The following is a 24,169-nucleotide window of genomic DNA, read 5'->3' as shown; positions in this document are numbered from 1 at the left end:
ACTGACAATGAGCCACGTGCATGGAAAATTCAGAGACCAGGAACTGCCCAGCTTGAGACTGACTCGGGACAATCAAATATGAATATTAGCAAGTATTACCTGAAACTTTGCCTTAAGACTGTTCCAATATGGTTCCCACTGCTGTGATAAACACCATGAACAAAAGCGTCCTGGGGAGGACAGGGTCTATTCGGCTTACATGTGCTAACCACAGTCTCCCAGATGGAAGTCAGGGTGGGAACTCAAGCAGGAACCTGGAGGCAGGAGCTGATGCAGAAGCCACAGAGGAGTGCTGCTAACTGCCTTGCTCCGCATGGCTTGCTGTTTGCTTTCTTTTTAAAAATTTTATTATTTGTTTTTACATTCCAATCCCAGCTCCCCCTACCTCCTCTCCCCCCACTCTCCCCACTACCCCTCTCTCATCTGCTCCTTGGAGAGGGTAAGGCTAGGAAGTCTACTAAGTCTGTCCCATCATCTAGGCAGGACCAAGGCACCTCCCCACACCCCCACACCCCTGTGTCTAGGCTGGGCAGTGTATCTCTCCATATAGAATGGGCTCCATTAAATCAGTTTCTGCATTAGAGTTAGGTCTTGGACTCACTGACAGTGGCCTCATATATTGTCCCAGTCACACCACTGTCACCTATATTAAGGGACTCTAGTTTGGTCTTATACAGGTTCCCCATTTGTCAGACCTGAGTCAGAAATCTCTTACTAGCTCTGGTTAGCTGATTCTGTTGGTTTCCCCATCACGGTCTTGACTCCAGTCAGTTTTCTTTCTTATACAACTCAGGATCACCCGCCCAGGGTGACACTATTTACAATGGACTGGGCTCTCTGGTGTCAATCATTCATCAAGAAAATGCCCCTAAAGCCTTGCTTATGGGCCAATCTGATGAAGGCAACTCACACAATTGATGTTTTCTCTTTCCAGAAGACTCTAGCTTGTGTCAAGCTGACAGAAAACTAAACAGCACTGAGGCAGGCCAACCTGGGCTACACAGTGAGACCTTGTGAAGAAAAAATGGAGGAAAAAGAGGAGGGTGAGGAGAGAGGGAGGGAGGGAGAGAGGGAGGGAGGGAGAGAGGGAGGGAGAAGAATCTACAGGGGGAGCAGAAATGATTCAAAGGAGCCTTAGATGCATGGTGGAGATCAACCAATGGGAGATCAGGGGTTTCCCAGGAGAGGGATCTCCTTCTGTTGATGACCACAGACAGAGAAACACACTGGAAACCAAGAGAAGGGAGTTGGCAGCAGATGGCTCTCCCCTCAGCCTCACTCCAGGTGCTGTCCTTGAACACACCCCTCTTCTCCACACAGGACTTCCAGGGAGCATGTCTTCTGAGAAGACACCCCTTGCCATGTGTCTACATATAGTACAACCTTTTCTCAGACTGACACCTGTCAGTCAGTGTCTGAGCCATGACCACAGGGGCCATAGTGGGTAACCTATAACATGGCAAACCTGTTGCTATAGATCCTGTCAATAGAGTTGTCCAGCAGAGGCTCCACCATGGTCCTTGGCAGGCAAGAGCTATGCTTGCCTACACTTCTCTGCTTCCTCGTGCATTCCAGTCACAGACTCTATTCTCTTTTCTCCTCCCTAACCGTGAGCAGAACGAAAGCCTTCACCACACATCCCTTTTGCTCGAAAGCCTTCACCACACATCCCTTTTGCTACACATATGAAAAACATGGTCTTACTTGTGGGGAAAATAATTCTTAGCTGACTTCTGAAAGTGAAGCTTTTGTCCATATTTTGATATTTCCTCCCCCCTTGCTGTCTATTTAATTTATGCCTGAATTTGGTGGCTTCTCAAATACAGAGTGTCTACTTGGCTGACTTAACAAGGCCCTCAGGCTGGGTACATGAACAGCAGGTGTGTATTATCTCACAGCACTGAAGGCTGCTGGCCCAGACGAAGGAGGGACAAGAGTGGTCACTCCTGGGGCTTCTCTCCTTGGCTTGCAGCCGGCGTCTTCCCCCTGAGTCCCATGAGCTCTTCCTGTGTGTCTGTGTCCTCATCTCTTCTCTCAGAAGGATACTGATGAGACTAACTAGGGTCCTCCGTGTGAGCTTGGTTTACTTTAATTATCTCTTCACGGGTTCTGTTTTCCCATTGTGCTGGCTAAGTCTCATGTCAACTTGACACACAAACTAGAGTTATCTGAATGGAGGGAGACTCAACTGAGAAAATGCCTCCATAAGATCTGTCCGTAAGGCATTTTCTTAATTAGTGATCAATGATGGAGGCCCAGCCCATTGTGTGTGGTACCATCCCTGAGCTGGTTGTCCTGGTTTCTATAAGAAAGCAGTCTGAGTAAGCCAGGGGAAGCAAGCCAGTAAGCAGCACTCCTCCATGGCCTCTGCATCAGCTGCTGCCTCCAGGTTCCGGCCCTGTGTGAGTTCCTGTCCTGACTTTCTTTGATGATGAACAGGGAAGTGTGAGTCAAATAATCACCACTCCCCACTTTCTATCTAAGAAAAGTTGGTGCCAGAATTGTGGGGTTTTGCTATGACAGACCTGACTGTGTTTGTGGAAGGATTGTGGAAGGACTTTGGAACTTTGGGCTAGAAAAGCCACTGAGTGTTGAGAGCTCAGTGGGATGTTCTGTGGGAGCTTAGAAGATAAGAATGTTGACTAAGTCTGAGAGGAAAAAGAAGACCCACATGCCCCCCCACACACAGGGCCCTATTACAGCGAGCAAATATACGGTAGGGCATGGAGGAGTGAGAGAGACAGAAGGGTTCATGTCCCATGGGGAGAGGCAGATTGGAAGAAATGAAGGCAGTGAGGATCGGGCTGAGGTGGGTGGCCTATTTGCCACCTGGGGTATGATGATATCTGGGCCCTGCTGCAGCCGTGGTCTGGCCAAGAGGACAGGGCTTCTCAGAACTGGCCCCGCCCTTCACTGGCTGCAACACTAGGGAGAACCGGCCCTGCCCTCACCAGCTGCAGACCTCAAAAGAGCAGGTCCTGAACCTCACCCGGGCAGCGCTGACCCCCTCGAGGAAGGCATGGGTAAGCCAGCTGGAGGATGTGAATGTGAGAGATCTGGCCTTGCCCCTCATCTTCCCCCCCTCTACCCACTCAAAGCCTGCGGCAGGTGTGAGAGCTGGCCCTGCCTCTCCTCAGCACTGAGGACAGTGGCCCCTGGTGATGTGGGTGTGGGTGAGCCGACCCTGAGGTCTTGAGAGCAGGAGGACTGACCCAACCTCATACTGCTCGCTGCATAGGGTGAGCTAGCTGGGGTGGTTTGGCGAGCTCACCCTGATGGTGAGAAAGATGGAGAGCTGGCTGACCAACCTAGCGACTACCCAGCCTCAGAACCGGGGCTGTGAGGTGGCCCACTCCAACATTCACCTCATCTGTGACCTGCTGGAGCACGGGAGGGGGCCCATGCAGTCCTGAGACCCAAAGCTAAAGGATCCCCATGATACAGGACAATAACAGAATGTCCAAGAGACGTCCCGGTGTGGGTCCAGTGTTGCCGAAACCAGAGGCCTTGAACCAGGCCAATGACTTGGCAGTGAACACTTGCAAGTAAAGATGTGTGGACGAAAGGTATACTGTGTGACTGGTTGTGTCACATTACAGCTTCCACAATGAGAGGTTTTCTTTAGTCTTTTATTCTTTTCTTTCCTTTTAAATTTTGTTTTATCTTGGGAGGGGGTTGCAAGGGCAGAGGACAGATGCCAAGGGACAGGGGGATGAATGAGATTGAGATGCATGATGAGAAAGACACAAAGAATAAATAAACAGTTAAATTAGGGAAAAAAGAATGTGGGGTGGAGTAGACTTCGCTGTAAAGTGGAAGGCATGGCCCTCCATGGTTGCTAGGACTCAATTTTGTTCCTGTCTATCAAGTGTCCCTCGCTACCATCTATACCCATTCTCTGTCCTTCCATGGGCTTTTGACAGCCTTCCCTGTCCACACTGTGCAAGTTCTCCCTTCACATCTCCTCCTGCAGGCTTTCCTGGTACCCAGCAGCCTCTGGGAGCTCCCAGGGGGCATCTGCCTCAGGGCTTTCCAGGTCCCAACCTTACAGGCCAGCAAGGACTTTGAAGGTGCAATCATATTGATGGGAGTGTCCTTATAAATAAGTGGCAGAAGGGGAAGGCTTGATGCGGAAAGAAGAAAAAGACCATGTCCCCCTCAAACTTTAAAGTTTGGAGACTCCCATAACAAAATGAGAAAAGCAAGCAGATTTGTTAACCATGCAGCGCACTTCACATAATCACAGATGGCACAGGAGGAAGACTAGCTAACGAAAGCAGGCTTTTTTTGGCCTTTTTTGAACTGCCAGCCTCCAAATCACAACACAGAGACTTATTATGAAAGTTCAGCCTTAGGTTAGGTTTGTTGCTAACTAACTCTTATAACTTAAATGAATCCATTTCTATTAACCTGTGTGCTGCCATGTGCCTCGTAGTTTTTACCTTTCCTCTTGGATGCCCTGCTTCCTCTCTGACTCCTCTAACATCTCTCCATGTCTAGATTCATCTGCTCTTCCTCTCTCTCTGTCAGGAAGTCATGCTTAACCTCTTCCTGCCTAGCTATTGGCCTTTCAGCTCTTTATTAAACCAATCAGAAGGTGCCTTGGCAAAGACACATCTTCACAGTGTACAAAAAGATTATCCCACAACATCTAACTAATTAGGAGCACGGCCTGGGTATCTGGCTTCTCAGCAGAGAACAAAAAACACACTTTTGAGAATGAGTGGGGCAAAGGGAAGCTGACTCTTACAGAGGCAGAACCTTCCAGAAAGAGAGAGCCAGGAGCCAGCTGGACTTCCACCCAGCCTCTTCGAAGACAGCAGGGGGGAGGATTGACATCTGGATCAGTCTGGAGGAGAGGAAGGTGGCCCGGAGGCCTGAAGACCTTTTTCCTCTTGTTCGTCCTCCGTTGCCTTTAGATCAAAAGGATCCATGTCGAGTAGGTGCTTCTGGGGAGACACATTCTGTTTCCATCAAAGACGATGGAAGGATGGAAGCAGAGCCGAGGATTCTGGCACCACCAGGCAGCACACCCATCTCAGGGACGTCTCACTGCAGCAGAAATAGACAGGCTGACAGCATGACTACAGAGTGACTTCAGATTGCACCTGTCACAACGACAGCCTTCATCTGACAGGGTCTGACCTGGGGCTCAGGACCTTACAGGAGAGGACAAGGGACCTGGAGCTGTTTGGAGGTGCTGCACCTGCTGGTACATGTCCAGGAGGAGCCATGGCCAGACAGTGAAGGCAAGCTTTGGCTATGCCCTGGGGGCTGGGACATTCTTGAGATAATCCCAAGTAGCCTTCTGCTTTCTCCAGGGTTTCTTTGTCACTAGATCTTCAAAGAATTCATTTATTCAACAACAACACTCTTGGGGACTCATTCATTTTTACTGTGTGGGCACCTTGCCGTTTGTCACCTCATCTGAGCTCCTGCCAGCCCAGGCCACCATGCCCACCCAGACAACAAGAGATAAGGGAAATGAAGCTCCCAAACAAGCAAATCAGCCTAGCTCCAGTCTCCAGCTGTTTCCCAGTTGTGCCCAGTGAGAGAATCCACCGGCATCTTCCCAGGCTCTGCAGGAACCCCACTGCACATTGTGAGGATGGGGACCTAAGCACCTCTCCTCTTAGTGAATCTTAAAAGATAACTTGGGGTCGCCTCATGAAAACAGGTTTCCTACCCTCTGTGTGTGCACCTTTGCCTAGGGCTTACAAATGTGGACAAGGACCCCATTTCTAGTTCAGGAGCCAGGCTTCAAGGAGCAAGCCTTCACAGACGATCCTCTTTTACCATAGAGTAGCTCTGGTGTGTTTAAACCATGACCTTTTGCTGGGCATGCACACAGGGTGTTATATGTAACGCCTGATTTCATCCCTCAGTAGCCCCATTAGGTAAATAAGGACCCTGGGGCTTAGAAGCATTAGTGACTTGCCAAGTCCCAGAGATACATGGAGCCAGCCTTGGAACTGGGGATGCCTGATGCAAGGCCCATCTTCAGAAGAGCAAGGAAGGAAAGAAGGAATGCCAGTGGATCAGTGGATGGGGCACTTCAGTTGTCACCACGACACAATCTAGCATCACCTGGAAAGAGGATGTCAGTGAGGGAGTGTCTAGGTAAGCTCGGCATGTCTTGAGGAGTCGTCTTGATTATATTAATTGACATGAGAAGACTCGGCTCACTGTGGGCAGCACCATTCCCTAGGCAGGGTTCCTAGACTGTGTAAGTGTGGAGAACGAAGAGGCAGAGCTGAGCACTAACAAGCATGCAGACACTTATTCTCCTTCTGCTCTTGACTGGGTGTGACTAGGTCACACCTTGACTTCCCCAGAATGATAAACTGGAAAATGGAATTTTAAACAAATAAGCCCATTCTTCTTTGGAGTTGCTTTTGTCCGGGCATTTTATCCCAGCAACAGGAAAGGAACAAAAACAATCATTATTGACTGCCCAATGTGAATCACACTGAAATCCTTATGGGGCATTTGGTACTATCATTAACTTACAGAAGGGGAAACTGAGGCACCAAGAGATGACATGGTTGGCCCAGCTTGTCAGTACAGATTGGCAGAGCTGAGATTAAGCTCATGCTCCCTGACACCCCCAAGTAGATGGGACTGCAGTCTCCCAGGACCTATTACACCACTAGCCAGCTCTCCCTGCCACAGTAGTGAGCCTACATTAGTTGCCTATGGCTGTCACACCAAATCACTACCAACAGGTGACTTGAAACAATTTTCCCCCTTAGTTCCATAAGGACAGAAGTCAGAAATCAGGGTGTCAATGTGGCCGTGCTCTTGCTCATGGCTCTAGGGAGGTCCCTCCCCTCCTGCTGGCTTGTGGGGATCCTGGCATTGCATGGTCCTACTCTCCAGGTGTACTGTGTCCTCTTAGCACTAAAGAGGCAGACAGGGGAGGCCTGGAGGCCCTGCGGTCCCCAGCACTCTGTCCCATGTAGCACCAACTATACACTGTGACCCTGACAACGCTAGGACTTGAGCTGTTGGCTGGTTCATTGTCCCTCCTGCGAGTTAGGGGATCACACGCACATGCTGGAACAGTGCTTTTAGGAGGTGGAGGTTGTCCTCCCCTGGTTGTCCTGCCAATATCTGCAAATAGAGATGACACCTCTCAGAGCTGGGGAGAGAGACAGCTCAGTTGGGAAAGCACTTGTTTTATAATTGTAAGGGCCTGAGGTCCAGCTGCAGAATCTGTATACAAAGCCAGTCATAGTGACATATGTTTGTAGTTCCAGTGCTGGGAAAGCAGAGACAGGAGGACACGTGGGCTTACTAGCTATGCTCAGACACCAATGAGAGATTAGGCCCCCGCCCAAAATAAGGTGGATGGTGCCTCGGAAAAATGACACTTGAGGTTGGCCTTTGACCTCCACACAGGCACGTATCACCACATACACATACACAAACAAACAAACAAATCAATTATTGCCCTTCAAATTAGTGGGCGTGACTATTAAGATTTATTATTATTATTTCTAGTTATGTGTGTGTAGAGGAGCATGTGTGATGAGTACAGGTGTCTTTGGAGGCCAGACAGTGAGATCTCCTGGAACTGGAGCTACAGGCATTTGTGAGTCACCTGGTACAGGCGCTGGGAATCTAACTAGGGTACTCTACAAGAAAAGTATGCTTTCTAACCAGTGAGCCATCTCTCTAGCTCAAGGAGTTACTATTTTCCAGTAAAGTGGGCATGTCACTGCGGGATATGCTCTGACAGGTCACTCCCCTGGGCCTCAGTCAAGAGGCTGAGGCGGGAGGATCACAAGTTCCAGGAAAACATGAGCCACACAGTTGAACCCTGTTTCCAAAGCCAAAACATAAATAAATAGATGGCCATTCTTTTCCACCGCTGTGGTCTCTTTGGGGGAAGTAATTTGATCATATTTCCCATGTGCGTCCAAAAGCCTCCTTCTACTTGATTCCATGATTCACTTCTAAAAATCTCTCCAAAGGAAATAATCAGAGACATGGCCAAGGTTTCTACATAATGATGTTATGGCAGCATTTAAAAAATAGTGGTTAAAAACAAATTAGAGATGGCTTAGATGACTAACCATAAGCGATTGCTTAAATAAACAATGGCATATTGGCAGGGCAGGGACATGTTCAAAGAGTTTGTAATAACTTGGAAGAATGCTTATGCTGTGGAAAATGATACGGAATTGAATGCCCAGCAGGGCCACAAATGTGCACAAAACCATGCAGAGAATAAAGAACTCAGGCTCATTAGAACAAACCTCATCAAACCTCATCAAAGGATGTGTCATCTCCCAGGATGACAGAGGGATTCTCTGGGACAGATGTCGGCTCCGCTCAAATGTGAGCTGTGCTATGTCTCTGGCACTGGTGTCTTCGGGAGCTTTTAGCCTTGGAATTTCCTGAACGATTGGAGTCATCAGTTTTTCACCCTGAGCCCAAAGTCAACCCGAGCCTGGGCTGATGAGTTGGCTCAAGGCAGAGCTTTATGGACTTGGGATGGAATGGGTGTGCAGGAAGGCTGAGCTATTAGAAGCTGAGCCCACCACCACTCTCTGAGAAGGGTCTGTTCTAGTTTTCTTTCTGTGGCTGTGATAAAATACTCTGACCAAAAGCGGCTTAGGGGAGGGAAGGGTTTATTCCAGGTCGCAGTTCATCATGGAGGGAACTCAGGGTGGGAACTTGAAGGAACTTGAAGCAGAAACCTTGGAGAAATGCTGCTTACTGTCTCATGAACTTATGATCAGCTCACTTGCCATCAAACCTGACACCTGAGTTTGGTTTCTAGTACCTGAATGGTAGAAGGAGAAAATTGATCCCTTTAAACTGCACTCAGATTTACATACACACACACACACACACACACACACACACACACACACATACACACACGAGGGGGTGGGGTGAGCATGGCGGTGGATTCCAAATAAGGTCACCTTCATGGTCTCCGTGATCACCACGTGGGCATCTCATTTTGGAGTCACCCTTCAGTTTGTTCCAGACACCTGGACTCTGTTTGACTCTTTTCAATTCATTTCACTTTCCAGTGTTTTCTTTTAATCCAATTCACTTGATCAATATTGACTTTACACTTGCTGTGTTCCAGCCCTGACAAGGTCCTAGAGGTGATGGGCATGGCCGCTGCTTTGGAGATCTTTGTTTTAGTGAGGTGGCACAATTGTGGGGAGGGCCACCTCCTCCTGTAGGCCTTTGTGCCTTCTCTTCTAGAAAAGGTTTTCACCAGGTGGGGGGTGGATGAGGAAGCTGCTGCTGTCAGGAGTGAGCTGGCCCCTCAGGATTACATACTACAGCCAGCCTGCCCTGGGGAAGCTAGATGAGCCAAGAAAGGCCAAGGCAGGGTGGACTGCTGGGGGCTCACCTCTGTGAAGTGACTGCTAGGTGAAAAACTTCCCCAGGGCTGTGACAAGTCTTGGCTCTCTCTTTAGACTGCCCAACACAGTCTCTCTTTAGACTTGGCCCCACAACAAGGCAGTAAAGGGTGGGCTTGGCTGTGGCTGCTGGAGGCTTTCCTCAAAGCTCTCTCCAAGGTTATATTCCTTCTTCCCCACTGTACACTTCCCTCTCAGAGCCCTAGAGCATCAGAAAAGGCTCGGGCACACAAATGGAGCTGGGGCATTAGAACCTCTTCCGGCCTTCCCAGGAGGGCTCAGCCTTCGGGAGGCGTTCCCAGAGTCCAAATCAGTGTCCCCTGTGCCAAGCCATACACGCCGTGCCACATCTTGTTGAGCTTACAGACCACACTTCTGGAGTGGAGCTGAGCCTCCTACAGCACCTTTGGTTGTGTCCTGCTCCCTCCCAGACTTCGTCTCCTCGCCAGTCTCCTCACCCCCAGGCCCAGAGCCCCTGTGCCCCCTGAGAGCTGCAGAAACCTCTCTAAGGGAGATAGATGGTGTGCTCCAAATGTGGTGTGTTCTGGGTACCTCTTACCTTCCACTCTCCCTGGGTGCATCTGGAAACTGAACAGAACGATCAATTTTGTTCCACAGGATTTGTTATTTATTTATTTATTTATTTATTTAATCGTATTTGACTTGTGTATGTGCATATGTATTCATGTATGTGTGTGAGTGCAGGCAGATGTGTGCCACAGCATTGTGTGTGTGGGTCACAGGACAACCCCAGGTGTTGGCTCTTCCTTTCCACCTTGTTTGAAGCAAGGTCTCTTGTTTACTGCTTCATGCGTCACGATCACTGCCTCATGAGCTTCCAAGGGATTCTCCTGTCTCCATCTCCCATCTCACTGCAGGAACACAGACACCAGCCAGCATGTGCACTTTTATGTGGGTCATGGGGATCCCACTCATTTCCCCCACACTTGCACAGCAGGAATTTATTTCACTCACTGAACTAGCTCCCCAGGAGCACAGGGGGTTAAATATCAAGAAAAGTTTGTATTTATAGATATTCATATTAATACACATATACAATATATATAATTTACACATCTCTTATAAAATTTGCTACTTAGCCATTCGAAGGGTCCAATTCACTGTGTAACCATCACTTCTGTCCACTTCCAAAGTCTCTCCATCACAAAGCCGGGACTGTGTCCAGTAAGCAGCACAGCAGCACATGCTGTCACCTGCCCAGTTCCATGACTTTTACTCTACTGTCGTAACTGTGAGTCTGGCCACCAGGCCCTCATCTGGGTGCAATCCCCATTAGCCCTGTGACACCCAGCATTGCATCCTCAAGGTCCATCTGTGTCTCAGCGCTGGCTCAGATCACCCTGCTCTTAGGGCTGCATGTAGAAAGAACACTTTATCTATCCACTGTTGATGGACATGAGACAACTGTCACCTTCCAGTATAACACACATGCTCTGGGTTCAATCTGAGACGTCCCCGACAGATGATGGTTTGGGGGAAATGACTGTGACTGAGGCCTCATCAATGGTCCAATGAAGGACCCGCAGCATGCCATTACAGGGAAAGTGCTAAGGTAGGAAAAGAGATCTAGCTGGAGGAAGTGAGCCCTTCCTTGTACCAGGCTTTTTCTTTTAGGCCACCAACCAGCTCCCAAATCATACACAGAGACTTCGTTTTGAATTCTCAGCCTTAGCTTAGCTCTTTTCTGGCTAGCTCTTTTAACTTAAATTAACCTGTTTCTCTTTATCTACCTTTTGCCTGGGGGCTTTTTCTTTTTCTTCTTTTCTGTATACCTTACTTTCAGTGCTTCTCATGTTTGGCTGGCTGGTGGTGGCTGCCTGGCTTTGGCCCCAGGCTTGTCCCTCATTCTATCCTCTTCCTCTTCTCCTCTTCTCCCAAGCCTAGATTTCTCCTATTTACTCTCTCTGCCTGGCAGTCCTGCCTATCCTATCTCCGCCTAGTTATTGGCCGTTCAGCTCTTTATTAGACCAATCAGGTGCCTTAGGCAGGCAAGGTGAACCAGATGCAACATATCTTTACATAACTAAACACATCCTTACATCATTAAACAACTGCAGCATAAATAAAAATAATACACCTTTCCACAGTTAAAGTGATATTCTGCAGCATAAACAAATGTAACACATCTTTGCCTAGTTAAAATAATATTCTATAACACTCTCTGGATTCTCCTCCCTCTGATTTCTGTTTGACAAGAAGCGAGCAGCCTCCATCTCCTCTATAGACTCCCCCAATCTTGATACTCTGCCTCCTCCATGGGGCCAGAATCAACAGAGCTCACGACCGTGGGCGGAACCCTCTGAGATCATCAGCCACACACAATCCTTCCCTCCCTAAGCTGTTTATGTTGTCCATTTTGCCACAGCAGTGTCAAGTCTGCCTCACACAGGGGAGTGACCTTGTCAACTTGAGTCCTTGCTCTCAGTTATTTTGGGCACATGCTTCATTGGGTAGTTGCTGAGTTTAACTGTGTCTAGCCATTTAAAAACTTCTAAGATGTTAACACATTAGCTGCCTGGTTTCACTTTGTTACCAGGGTCTTATGGGAGAGTTGAGTTGGTGGTATCAAGTAAGAGTTCTTGAGATTATGTGAAGAGAAGGGTTTCCTGAGTCAAGACAGACGCTGCCTATGAAAAGGGCCTCCCCTGGAGCAATTCTCAATTCCTTGGTGCAGTTCTGGACAGTACCTGGGGAAATGACTCCAGGCTTAGAGTTTTATCTTGAAAATATGGTAAAGGTAGGCTTTCCCTACACTGGAGGGAGAATTCGAGGCTGACAATGTTGCAGACAGAAGGGAGGTCACTGAGAAGGGTTGGACTCCTGGATCAAAGGTTTGTAAACAGTGTGCACTGGCATCAGCATGCAGCTGTGTGCAGCTGTGCACAGTTGTGTGCAGCTGGTTGTTCCCTGGTCATTTGCAGAGGCCTTCTGTAGTGGCTAATCTTGACTGTCAACTTGACAGGCTCTAGAATCAACTAGGAGACAGACCTCTGAACATGTCTGTGAGGAAGTTTCTAGATTGGATGGGAAGACCCACACCAAATGTGGGTGGCACTGCTCCATGGACTTCCATCTCTGGCTAAGTAAAGAAAGTAAGCTGAGCATTAGTGTTCACCTCTGCTTCCTGACTGTGGATGCAATGTGACCAGCTGCCCTCACATTTCTGATGCCACACCCTCCCCCATAATGGAATGTGCCCTGGCTGGGAACCACCTGTCTTCCCCACTCTCCAAGCCTCTGGTGCTCAACCATGTGGAGCCAGCAGTCAGGGCCATCTTGCTGGGGGGTGACAAGCTGCTTTTGGCCCTCCTGTCAGTTTTGTAATTTGCCTGGTTGCCAAGCAGTCTACTTTCTAAGCAAGCACTTACAAGGTGCCCTTACAGGCATTTAGAGCACTAATCATTTTCAGACCAGAGCTCCCTGTCCTGATGTAGCCCAGAAATAGACGGGCCTGCTGCAAATTAGGCTGGTTGCAGCTGTGACATACTCAGGGATTCCTGAGCCACAGCAGGGAGCTTGCATGCTTGCCCAGCCCTGCAAGGGAGTCACCTGTGTCTGTGTGTCAGGGCCACTCCTGAGTTCAGGAGAATATGACTGGGAGGTCCTAGGGCATGTGACAACTGCTTTTCTTTCTTGTCGCACTGCCTCTGCACCCCTGAATCCTGGGATCCCAGCATCTTTACACTCTCAGGAATACCAGAATGGCCATCACTCTGTCCCTTGAGTCTTATGGGGGGCATGATCTGTTTAATTTGCTTAAGGAGCCCCACTTGCCTGCCATACTCTCTCAGATGGGATCTTATACTTCCCACCCTCACTCTGAGTTCCTGGAATTTAGGGCTTGTCCTTGGTCACCATTCCCTGGTCCCCCACTCACTGGAAACAGTGTTTGGAAACAGTGGGCACTCATTAGAGGCCAAGTGTAGTCCCGAACTGGGGCTATGGGACTTCCCACTGTTTTTTTTTTTTTTTTTTTTTGCTTATGTGTGTGTCTTAGGTTTGTGTTATTTTTATGTGTATGAGTGTTTTGCCTGCATGTATGTCTGTGAACTATGTGTGTGCCTGGTGCCCAAGGAGGTCAGAAGATGGCGCTGGATCCCTGGGAACTGCAGTTATAGGTGGTTGTAAGGTGCTGTGTGGGTGCTGGGGCTCAAGCCTGGATCCTCTACAAAAGCAGTAAGTGCTCTTAACTGCCGTGCAATCTCCGCAGCCTCAAGGGGCTGTCTGTTTAAATTCCTTTGCTTATCTTAGGGACACAGGCCAATGGCTTGTCTTTGTCATCCTGTAACTCTTATCTCAGACACAGTGTTGAAGCTTGTGCCCCAAGCCAGACTGAGGAAACAATGGCTTTTCTCCATGTAGTGCCTGTGGGTATCTTGTGGGGCCTCCAAACGCTGCCTCCTGAGGACAGCCACAACTGCAGGGCAATCAGGAAGAGAGGGACTCAGGGTTGACTAGATCCCCTTGCTGTGCTGTGCTTTAGGGGCATGGAGGTGACTGTGCCTTTTCCTTGGGTGCCAGAGGGCCAGCAGCTACTCCTGTATTAGACAGGACAAAGCCAAGAGGCCAGAAGTGGCCTTGCCTGAGTGTTATCCAGTGAATGTTCTGGCAGGTCACTGTCCATGTAACCCTGTGTCGCACAGCTTTCACCATTGACACCCTTGTCACACTCACACGGAATGATTCACCTGTCTCTCCATCTGCCTGCAGGGGAAGGAAAGTGGCCATTTCTGCCCAGAGTTTCTTTGTTTCACAGCTCCAGAGGCGGGCTGAGCCCCTTGCACATGACTGTAGTCCAAATGTCAGTTTTACAGTTTGAAGATCTTAACTCATTGTGTGTGATGCAGGCATGCTGCAGGGTGCTGAGGACATAGGGAGGACTTGCTGGGGAGGCACTGGATTCACTGCAGGAAAAGCAACAGGCATCTGCCTGGGGCCTACTTCTGGAACTAAGACTGATCTACAACCCCGGGCTTTGTCTGGCATTCTGCATCCTGAATCTTTTACACAGTCTTCCACATTCCTGTCCCCTCTCTTTCCAGTCCCTTTCAAGACAAAGGCACATAGTTCAAATTCACTGTCATCATTTTTTTCTGTGTGGCCCTGGTCAAGTTACCGAGCCTCTCTGAATCAGTTTCTTCTCCCCTAAAATGGGACTAATACTACTACTTTCCACAAAGGACCCCTCCCTCATCTATAGACTGACAGTTCTAGTAACAGCCTTGCATTTGTAAGAGGAGAATGCAAACAAGCACCACGGACAGCGCCAGGTCCCCGCCAAGGTTGGTCACTCTCCTCAAGGCAGGAACACAGCATCCCACAGTGGCATGTGTGGTTGGCCAAGGAGCAGCCAGGCCTCTCATTCCTGCTTCAGGAGTGCTGCTTTTGGCTCCTGCAACACAGCACAGGAGCTGAGCAAGGCTCTGGCTTGAAAGCCTGAGACACCCCCTACTGAGAGAGATTGTCTGCCCCCAAGGAGAGGGCCGGAGGACTCCTGAATCAGGCTCAGGGGGCAGGGGCAGAGCCGTGTCTGCTCCCTTGAGATCCTGCCTGGCTCCTGTAATAGACCCTCCTGACAGCTGAATGAGTGAGCGAGGGGACAGATGAACGAGGGCTGCCAGAGTGGCTAAGTCAGGGGTGGCAGCTGACAACACTGGAGGGTGTGCTTACAGGGGCAAGACAGAAATTAAGGCAACGTGGAGAGGAAATGAGCCCCTCTCTCTGGAGTGGACTCTTCAGAACCCCAGCATATCCTTTCATATACAGATACTTTATGTTAAAGTAACAGTGATTTAATAATACATTTTAGAAAGGGCAGGATGCTGAGTGCGAGTTGAGCTGTATGAGTAACTTCTTGGAAGATCTTGGGTATACCTACAAGCCTGTCTGATTTGCAATCAACTTCTATTTAAGTGTGATGTGTTGAATGTTATTTATTTTTAGGTGTGTGTGTGTGCGCGCTCGCATATGTGTGTGTGTGTGTATGTGCTAGATCACACATACACAAGTCAGAGGACATTGTCTGGTGTTGGCCCTTGCCAGTCATCTTACTTGAGACAAGGTCTCCTTGCTGTCTGCTGCTTGTGTACCCTAGAGTAGCTAGTACATGCTAGTCCAGGGTTTCTCTTCTCTCCTTCTTCCATTTACGGTAGTAGAAGGTTTAGGGCTTGAATGACTATGGATGACCTCATCCCTTTTCCTACTTCTCCAACAAAATCATAAACTGTATTTCAGAGGACACAGCCTAGCCCCGGATGATAATTTTAAAACTGACAACACATAATGTGTATTGAGTATTCGCCTGCATGTAAGTACATCCGCATGCATGTCTGGTGCCACAGAGGTCACAGAGACTACTGGATCCCTTGGAACTGGAGTTAGAGATGGTTGTGAATTACTTTGTGGGTTACCACCACTGCTGAGCCATTTTTCCAGCCTCCTGAAGATTTATTTACTTATTTATTATATTTTTAACTATGTGCATAATGGGACACGCACAAGTTCCTGTGCATGTTTCTGAGAAGGCCAGCAAAGGCCTGCTGGATCAGGAGTCGGGGCAGTTGTGAGATACCACATGGGTGCTGACAACCGAAACCAGGTCCCCTGCAGTCAATAATGCACTCCTAACTATAGAGCCATCTTCTCAGTCCAGACTTTTACCTTGTCAATTACAATCTTTGGAAACCACCAGGCATCTCATCTAGAAACTCTTTGAAGACAGTTGCAACCCCGCCCCCCAAGTCTCACATATGGCTGTTGTTAAAACAACAAAACAAAACAAAAAGCCCAACAAATGAGCTGAGAAGTTCACACTCATGCTCTTAGGTATGTTGTATGTATATATATTCTACTGATTGTCTCTTTCACACTCATGCTCTTAGGTATGTTGTATGTATATATATTCTACTGATTGTCTCTTTCTCACTCATCTCTTAGGTATGTTGTATGTATGTATATTCTACTGATTGTCTCTTTCTCCTACACTCTGCATTAAGCCTGTATAAAAGTGTGTTTATTAAACCCCACCTCTGCTTCATAAACTGATTAGTCATGAAATTCTGTCCTGCACCAAAGTCATGAATCCCTTTTGGCCTGAGTCGATGTCCCTAAAAGTCTAGCGGGAACTCCTTTCTGGGGAGTTGGGCCTCCTGCCTCTGAACGTCCAAATGCTGACACTTACAAACCTTTGCTCAGAGCCTATTGAGTGTCAGATGCTGACCCATACTGAGCCAGCCTGCTGAATGTCACCACTGACATTATCATACCCAATTCACAGATGACAAAACCTGCATCCAGAGAGGTTAGAAGCCTGTTCACCATGGGAAAGGGAGAGAGTAGTGTCCCTCTAGGGGTTGAGCATAAACCTTCCACATCCAGAAAATACCCCAGAGGCATAGAGAACAACAGCCACCAAACTGCAGACCTGAAGTCTAGTCTGTAGCATTGCAGCTGTCAGCCCATGGGATGAAGGGTCTGTATTGCTTGTACCCAAACCACAATGACTGGCACTTTTGAAGGTGAGTGTATGGTTTGACCTGATGGTCATGACCAAGAGACACAGGTAGGTAACTTATACAGCAGAAAAGCATTGTTCCTGGTACTTAAGGCTGTAGATCAAGTCTTGGGTGAAGGTGAAGCCAATGCATACTCTCCCCGTACCCTCCCATAGAGGGGGAGCTGTGGTGGCTCCTGCTTTTAGAATGACACAGATAAGGGGTTTGTCATTATCTCCTTTCAGAGACTGTATCTCCAAATGGAACTAGGGTTTCCAAACATGAATTTTGGATGGACACTCCTATTCAGGGACAGCTAAAGGCCAAGGCCATATAGGTTGGATGGGGACCTTACACGCCCTGCACGTCCAGACTCCCTGCCACTATATGTGTAGCATATTGATAAAACACACGCTTGGAGTGTGAGACCTGGCAGTAGATGCAACCACTCATTTCTAGTTTTCTTCTTGCCAGAACTTAATTTCTGCTTGAGAAGTGAGATAACTAGAAAAGGTATTATATTCATGTAGTGTGTGTGTGTGTGTGTGTGTGTGTGAGTGAGTGTGAGTGCGCACGCGCTTGCACTTATACATGCAACCATGAGTGCCACAGCATTCATGTGGCCATCAGAGGACAACTTGGAGTTGATTCTTTTCCACAATATGTATCCTTGGGATTGAACTTAGGCTGTTAGCCTGACCAGCTTGTGCCCCCACATGCTGAGCCTCCTCCAGGCCTGTGACAATGAAATTTTATTCTAGCTTGAAAAAAATGCTTGCCTTTCAATGGGAGAATGAATATTGGGAAATACTGCATATTTTTGCCACCTGTAACCTGCCTGAACCAGGGCTAATTTAGAATGTGCTTATCCTTGGGAGAGGCAACATCTTGTACTGATAGGGTGCAAGCAAACAAGGCTTAGCATTTCTCATAGAACAAAATCTACTTTATAGTTACTATGCATGGGCTCAAACATGAGCACACTTTGACGGGTAGTTTCCATCCTTAGGTTTGTAGCTTCACGGCTACATATATTGTTTTTATATTTGTCCTAGTTTGCTTTCTCCTGCTGTGATAAAAGATTCTGACCAAACGTTTCTTGGGGTGGAAAGGGTTTATTTTGCTTATATGTCCCAATCACAACCAAGGGAAACCAGGGCAGGAACTCAAGGCAGGAACCCAGAGGCAGGAGTTGATGCAGAGGCCATGGAGGGGTGCTGCCTCCTGGCCTGTTCCCCGTGGTTTGCTAAGCCTGCTTTCTTACACAACCCAGGCCGATCAGCCTACAGGAGCCATCATCCACATCAATCACTTATCCAAAAAAATGCCTCACAGACTTACCTACAGGTCAATCTAATGGAGGAAATTTCTCAATTGACTTCCCTCTTCCAAGATGACTCCAGCTTGTGTCAGACCGACAGAATATTAACCAGAACAGTATCTAAGAGTGGATGAAGGGTGAAGAATGGAAGTTCCTCATAGACACTCCATGCAGAGCACTCACTGACCATGACAGGATCTCATGGTCCCCTCTGCAGTTGTGTAATTTCTCATCTCTCTATTCAACACTGAACACTTTCCATTTCTAGAATCCCTGTGTGGCTGTTGTCACACAGACACTCACGCACGCCTGGTGCTCACCATGGCGTGGCTTACTCAAACACTTGTGTGGACTAAGGCCTAAGCTATGCTGTGACTGGTAATGTACCACTGCCTTCAGCCTCTCTCTGCTGGCCTTGTACAGGCAAACTGCTCAGTGTTGGTGTGTTCAGTTCACTTTGTAAGCAGTTTGAACACTAGAGGGGTTCAACTCTGCCTCCAAAAGCCTGAACTCTAGTACGGGGCTTGCCTAGCCAACAGGGTGGCCAGCATTAGCTTTGGGCCAATTGTCCTGGTGAGGTGACTTCATGCTGCATTACTCTGCTCAGGTGAAAAACAGCCTCTGCATTTGTGAAACAGGGGCAATAATCCAACCTTACAGGGTGTTGGGAGTTCACAAAGCACTTCCAGGGCAGTCTTGGGGTTTGTGGAATGCCAGGTAAATCCTGGCTGTCCCTGGGGCTGACATCAGCTAGGGGAGAGCACTCCTACCTCCCCAGGAATTTGACATCAGCAGGCAGGTGCTGCCTGGCTTCTTCATGGCCGCTGAAGCTGGAAGTTTCTGGCCTAAGGCAGGCAGAGTGCCTGGGTAAAAGGTGACCTAATTATTAACGAGTGCTGCAGAGATGAAAGCCAAGACACAATCCACCCCTGAGCGGACACTGAGAAGATACTGAAAGCAGTAAAAATTAATCTCATAGAAAAACACAGTTAGCAGGATCATTTCTACATCTCCTTCCACCCAGGGTGAAGCGGGGAACGCAATGAGCCCACATCTTCAGCATTGCCTCCGGGTTTCACAGGAACGGATGAGTCTTCTGCTGGGAAAACATTTTCCATTCACATTCAAGTATCATTGTTGGAGGTTTAAAAACTCTCTTTGGAAGCCAGAGGATGCTGGGAATGAAACAGACAGTGCTGTTCTGGTCCTTTATTTCTTGCATATCTCAAGTGGTTTTGGTCTAATGGATGCTAGGGTGTGGAGAACACACCCCACACAGGGACCCAGCATGTGCAGTGAACGAGCCCCCTGTCCACCCTCCCAGAGTTCCCAGAGAGCCCGGGTGTGGAAGGCCAGAGGCACACAGACCTCTCAGAGAAGGTCATTATCTCCAGAGACTGTTTCTACACAAACAGGACCGGGACTTCCTTGCCTCCTAGGTAAAGCAGACTCTGTAGGAAGGACTGGTCATGCAGACCCAGCGGCCACAAGTTCAATACTGTTCGTGTTTCCCTTGACAACCAGAGCTCTACTCACTCTCCCCGTATGAGTCACTGTGTCTGACAGGAAGCAAATTAAGGATCTGGCAAGATATCTTAGTGGCTAAGGGAATTGCACACAAGTCTGAGGACCTGAGTTCAATCCCAGGGACTCACAAAGTGGAAGGAGAGAACTTACTCCCAGGAGTCTCTGTCTGACCTCCACATGCCCTCAAGTAGGCAAATAACTAATAAAAAATTAAAATATAACATGCAAAAACATTGAAGGGTGATAGCTCTTTGGGCTACATTACCTCTGCACTAGTTTTTAGGAATGTCCCAAGCATCAACATAAACCATAGACATACAACCTCAGCGCTACAGGGCCAGTCAAGCTGTCCACAGATCCACACGCCCTCTGAGGCTCTGGGCAGGACCTGATGCTACCTTTGCTGACAATCCTCAACACTCCTTGACTTGTATCTGTGTCATTCCACCTCTGCCTTGTTTTATGCTCCATGTACTGTATTCCTTCTTCACACAAGAACCCCAAAACCCAGGTGACCCTAATGGGGGAAGTCCTGTATATATGTCAATAAAGCACTGTTGGCCAATAGGGAACTAAGATAGGTGGGACTAGGAGTCCAGGAGGACTCTGGGTAGGAGAAACAGTAAGAGTCAAGATGTAATGCCATGGAGTAGGAAGCCCGGAAACCTCTCCGGTAAGAGAAATACTTAGATTAACAATTATGGGATAAATACTTGTCAGAGCTAGCCAGTAAGAGACAAGCAAGGCCAACAGCTTCATAATTAATATAGCCTCCTGTGTGTTTATTTGGGACTCATGCGGCTCTGGAATCAGGCTGGCAGGAAGGCTTCTCTCAAGGAAAGGCTTCCCTTTACATGACCCCCTCTTAAGAGTCTCACTATTTTCTACCTGTCAAGACCCTATTCGCAAAGACAGTCATATTCTAGGGTTGCAGGCAACATTAATTTTGGGAGGACAGTATCCCACCCAACACAGCCCCTTAGCTCCTAGTAAATGCCCCTTCAAGTTTAGGGGTTTGCTATACCTAGCCGTGTAGAAACAGAACACCGGCGAAGGGTGGTGGTGTGTACAGTGAAGATTATCCTGCTGGCCCCTGTGGGGCTGGAGGGCATAGGTGACAACAGAAGCCAACTCAAAGACTCTGCAGACGGCCCAGGGGCTTTGGGTGCTGGGTAAGGAGCCCAGGACAATGTGACTGATGCAGCTTCAGCACCACAGCTGCATGTTCATGAAGCCAACTTCATTCTAGAAACATTATATTCTCTTCAAGGTCCTGTCTCAGAAGCGGATGACGTGTCTAGCATGATAGAAGAGCTCTGGTCCAGAAGGAAGCAGGCCGACTTAAATGGATCAAAATTCAATTGCCAGGGAATCTGCACACAAAGATTTCCACCTGACCTCTGCAGAGGGTCAGAGAAAAAAGGGAGACTGCATGATGGAGAGGACATTATAAGTTATGGCTGATACAAAGAAAAGAGAAGGCAAGCCATGGCCAGATGTTCAAGGGCAGCTCAGGGCTTTTGGGCCAGAACTGGCCAGGGGGTCAACTATTAATTTCCCCCCAGACTGAACAGAGAGGCCCACCACGCTTCGGAAGGCTGTCTGCAGTGTGGCCCAGCTCTTGTCTGTCAGCTCCAGCACACAGTGATCTCCCATGGAGCTTGCATACCTTGTGAATGCTCCCAGAGACCCTGGCTCCCCAGAGCAAGCAATGAATTGTGTTCATCCATTTGTGGGCCCTTAAAAAATTCAATAATGAATTGAAGCAGACAGTGCTGTTGTTACTCGAATCTGGCCTTTCTGTGGCTTTGATGCTGGCACGGTGCTTTTATAGTCATTTGCTGGCTAAATAATTTAATACGAGTTGTTTCTACACGCTAGAAGCTCCGTACTTTGCTGGTGCTGGCTGATCCTGGAATGCTGTGAAGAAAAGCAGGAAAGAGCCAAATGAGATTATACGATTGGGTCATTTATCTCCAAGTTCATGCACTAGCTAGCTTGACCTCGGCTGCCCTCAGTTTGGTTCTGATTTATGCTGGGTCATTCTTAACATGGTGACAGGCAACAACATGAGAGCAGATTAAGCTGGGGGTAGTGAAGTTCATTCTTGGCCCGCCTTACTTTATGGAAGGGGAAACTGAGGTCCGGGAGGCCATGCTTTGCTTAGATCTTCATGACTCATGTCTCTCTAACCATGATGGAAAAAAACCAAAAAACAAAAGGGGTGACTGGAACAGCTGGGAGGAAGTGGTATCAGACACAGGTGCTGTTCCCTCCCACTGGAGTCCACATGGAAGCCCAGAGCCCGGATGGCCTGCCTAAGCAGAAGGGTGGGAGGAGGCTGAGGGCAGGGAGGGGGTGTGGCTCAGGCAGGCAGAGTTCTTCAGGTGTCTGCCATGCTCCCTTCATTGGTAAGCGCCCTCTCCAATATCTTAGTTGTTTATCTTTTCCAGCTGAGAAACAATGCTTGACAAGAGCAGAAAGGGGGTTTCATTTCAGCTCCCAGTTTGAAGCTTAGAAGTCAGGGGTTTGAGGTAGCTGGTCACCACATCACACCTGATGCCAGGAAGCTGAGATGAATGATCCTGGCCAGCTTGATTTGTCTGTTTTGTTCAATCCAGGACCTCAGCCCACACAATGGTGCCGCCCACATTCAGGTTGGACCATCCCACCTTAATGGAGCTGCTCTGGAAACTCCTTCACAGGCATACCCACAGGTGTGTGATTCTAGATCCTGTCAAGTTGACAGTGTCAACCATCACACTGGGCACCACCTGTGTTGGTGGCCACCTCCCAGAGGGTGGCTGGAGGGACACCTGGAGAGCCCACCTGGTGACTTTGGTTTTCACTGCAGTGTGGCAGTTATCGGCACAGTCAAACGCTTGTTGCTTCTCCTCCATCTGTAAAATGGGTACAAGCTGCCCCCTTCATTGCTCCACTTTTGTGGAGCTGAAAAATATAAAAGAAAGGAAAAGAAAAGAAAGAATGGAAGAGAAAGGATTTCTTCTCACCCTTGTCGTTGTCATCATCCTTGCTATTGAACTCTTGCATTGGAGTAGACAATGGGGCTTCTGCCTTGAGGCTCTAGGAAGTTTCCAGGTGGGGGTGGCATTTGTACCACCTGGACACGAAGAAGGACCTGCGTTCTAGGTGAAGTTGAGGAGGGCTTGTTGCTTCAAAGTCATGGCCGGGTAGAGGGGGCTGAGGCACGAGTACATGAACCATGTACTGCAAGGCCAACCACAGGGTGTGTCTGGTGACTCTAGGGTTAGCCTGGTCCTTAAGCAGCACCCAAAGACTGTTGAAATCCTGTTTCTGAGTGGTCAGAGGCTGGCATGTGGATTGGTAGACTGTGTGGATAGGATCTGTCCTTGATCTAGTGGGCACCACCAGCCAGCTCAATCAGTTCAATCTAAATGGGACAAATAACTCTTGTCAGTACTGGACTCAGACACCCCCCCATTGTTTTTGGCCATCAGAGTTCAGGGCTGTCTTGCTGTGGCCCCTATAGTCAAACTGGAGCCCTTTACAGGGGGCTCACAGTCCAGAGTGAAATGGATCTTAAAAGTAATATGGGAAAATTAGCAATCATTGAGATGTTAGTTTTAAGTCTTTAAAACAATCTCCTCCCAACCCAACCCAACCCAACCCAACCCAAAACACTATACAGGCCATTTTCTATGCCTCTGGGTGTAACACAAAAAATAAATGACCCAGAGACTGATATTGGGATTTAAGCTTCAAGCTGAAGATCAGAAAAGCAAAGCAGCCAGGCACTAGCTCTTGCTCTACCTCAGGCTGAAAGGCGATCCTGGCTTCACCAAACCTCAGACTTCTGCTTCTCCTCAGTATGGCTGCAGAATCCTGAGACTTCGGTGTCTTCCTAACCTCAATATGGCTGGAGAATGATTGCCTGATACTGACCACTGAAGATCCCACTCCTATCTTTTATATCCTCTGGTGCTGGGATTAAAGGCATGTGATCCCAGGTGCTGAGATCATCTTTGTGTGAGATGTTTTCCTTTAGGACTGGATCAATCTTGTGTAGATCTGGGTGGCCTTGGACTCAACTCTGAGTCCTAGGATTAAAGGTATGTACCACCACCTCCTAGTTTCTGGCTGCTGGGATTAAAGGTGTGTATCACCATTGCCTAATCTTTATAGCTTGAGGCTTACTTTGCTATCTGAATCCTCAGGCAATCTTTAATAAATCATAAATAATATATCACCACATCTGGGTCCCATAATAATATTTACTCTGTTCCTATGTACATAAGCTAAGAAACAGAGTCAGCCCCTTTGTTTCCTGAACATTTCTGGCTACTTTTTGTGGCCAAGAGCTAGGGCTCATGCGGCAAATAAAATGCTAGGTACCACTGCAAGTTGTATTTGCATTTTTTTGTGTACACATTATGCAC

The 24,169-nt window shown here is 48.2% G+C and overlaps 1 long non-coding RNA gene across 2 annotated transcripts in view; it reads right to left on the bottom strand.

The window, feature by feature from the left end:
• Nucleotides 1–20,533: 20,533 nt before the first annotated feature.
• Nucleotides 20,534–24,169, bottom strand: part of LOC121140799 — a 20,280-nt gene continuing 16,644 nt past the window's right edge. The window contains exons 2-4 of one of the 2 annotated variants that reach the window (XR_005877715.1): nucleotides 22,763–23,163; nucleotides 22,581–22,651; nucleotides 20,534–21,671 (exon numbers count right to left, since the gene is read on the bottom strand). This is a non-coding gene — a long non-coding RNA (uncharacterized LOC121140799). The remainder of the gene's footprint in view (nucleotides 21,672–22,580; nucleotides 22,652–22,762; nucleotides 23,164–24,169) is intronic. The other variant, XR_005877714.1, reaches the window with a different exon arrangement.

This window comes from Mesocricetus auratus, unplaced genomic scaffold (assembly GCF_017639785.1).
Source record: "Mesocricetus auratus isolate SY011 unplaced genomic scaffold, BCM_Maur_2.0 Super-Scaffold_100006, whole genome shotgun sequence".
Lineage (NCBI taxonomy): Eukaryota > Metazoa > Chordata > Mammalia > Rodentia > Cricetidae > Mesocricetus > Mesocricetus auratus.
This window is presented reverse-complemented; position numbering and strand designations above follow the sequence as displayed.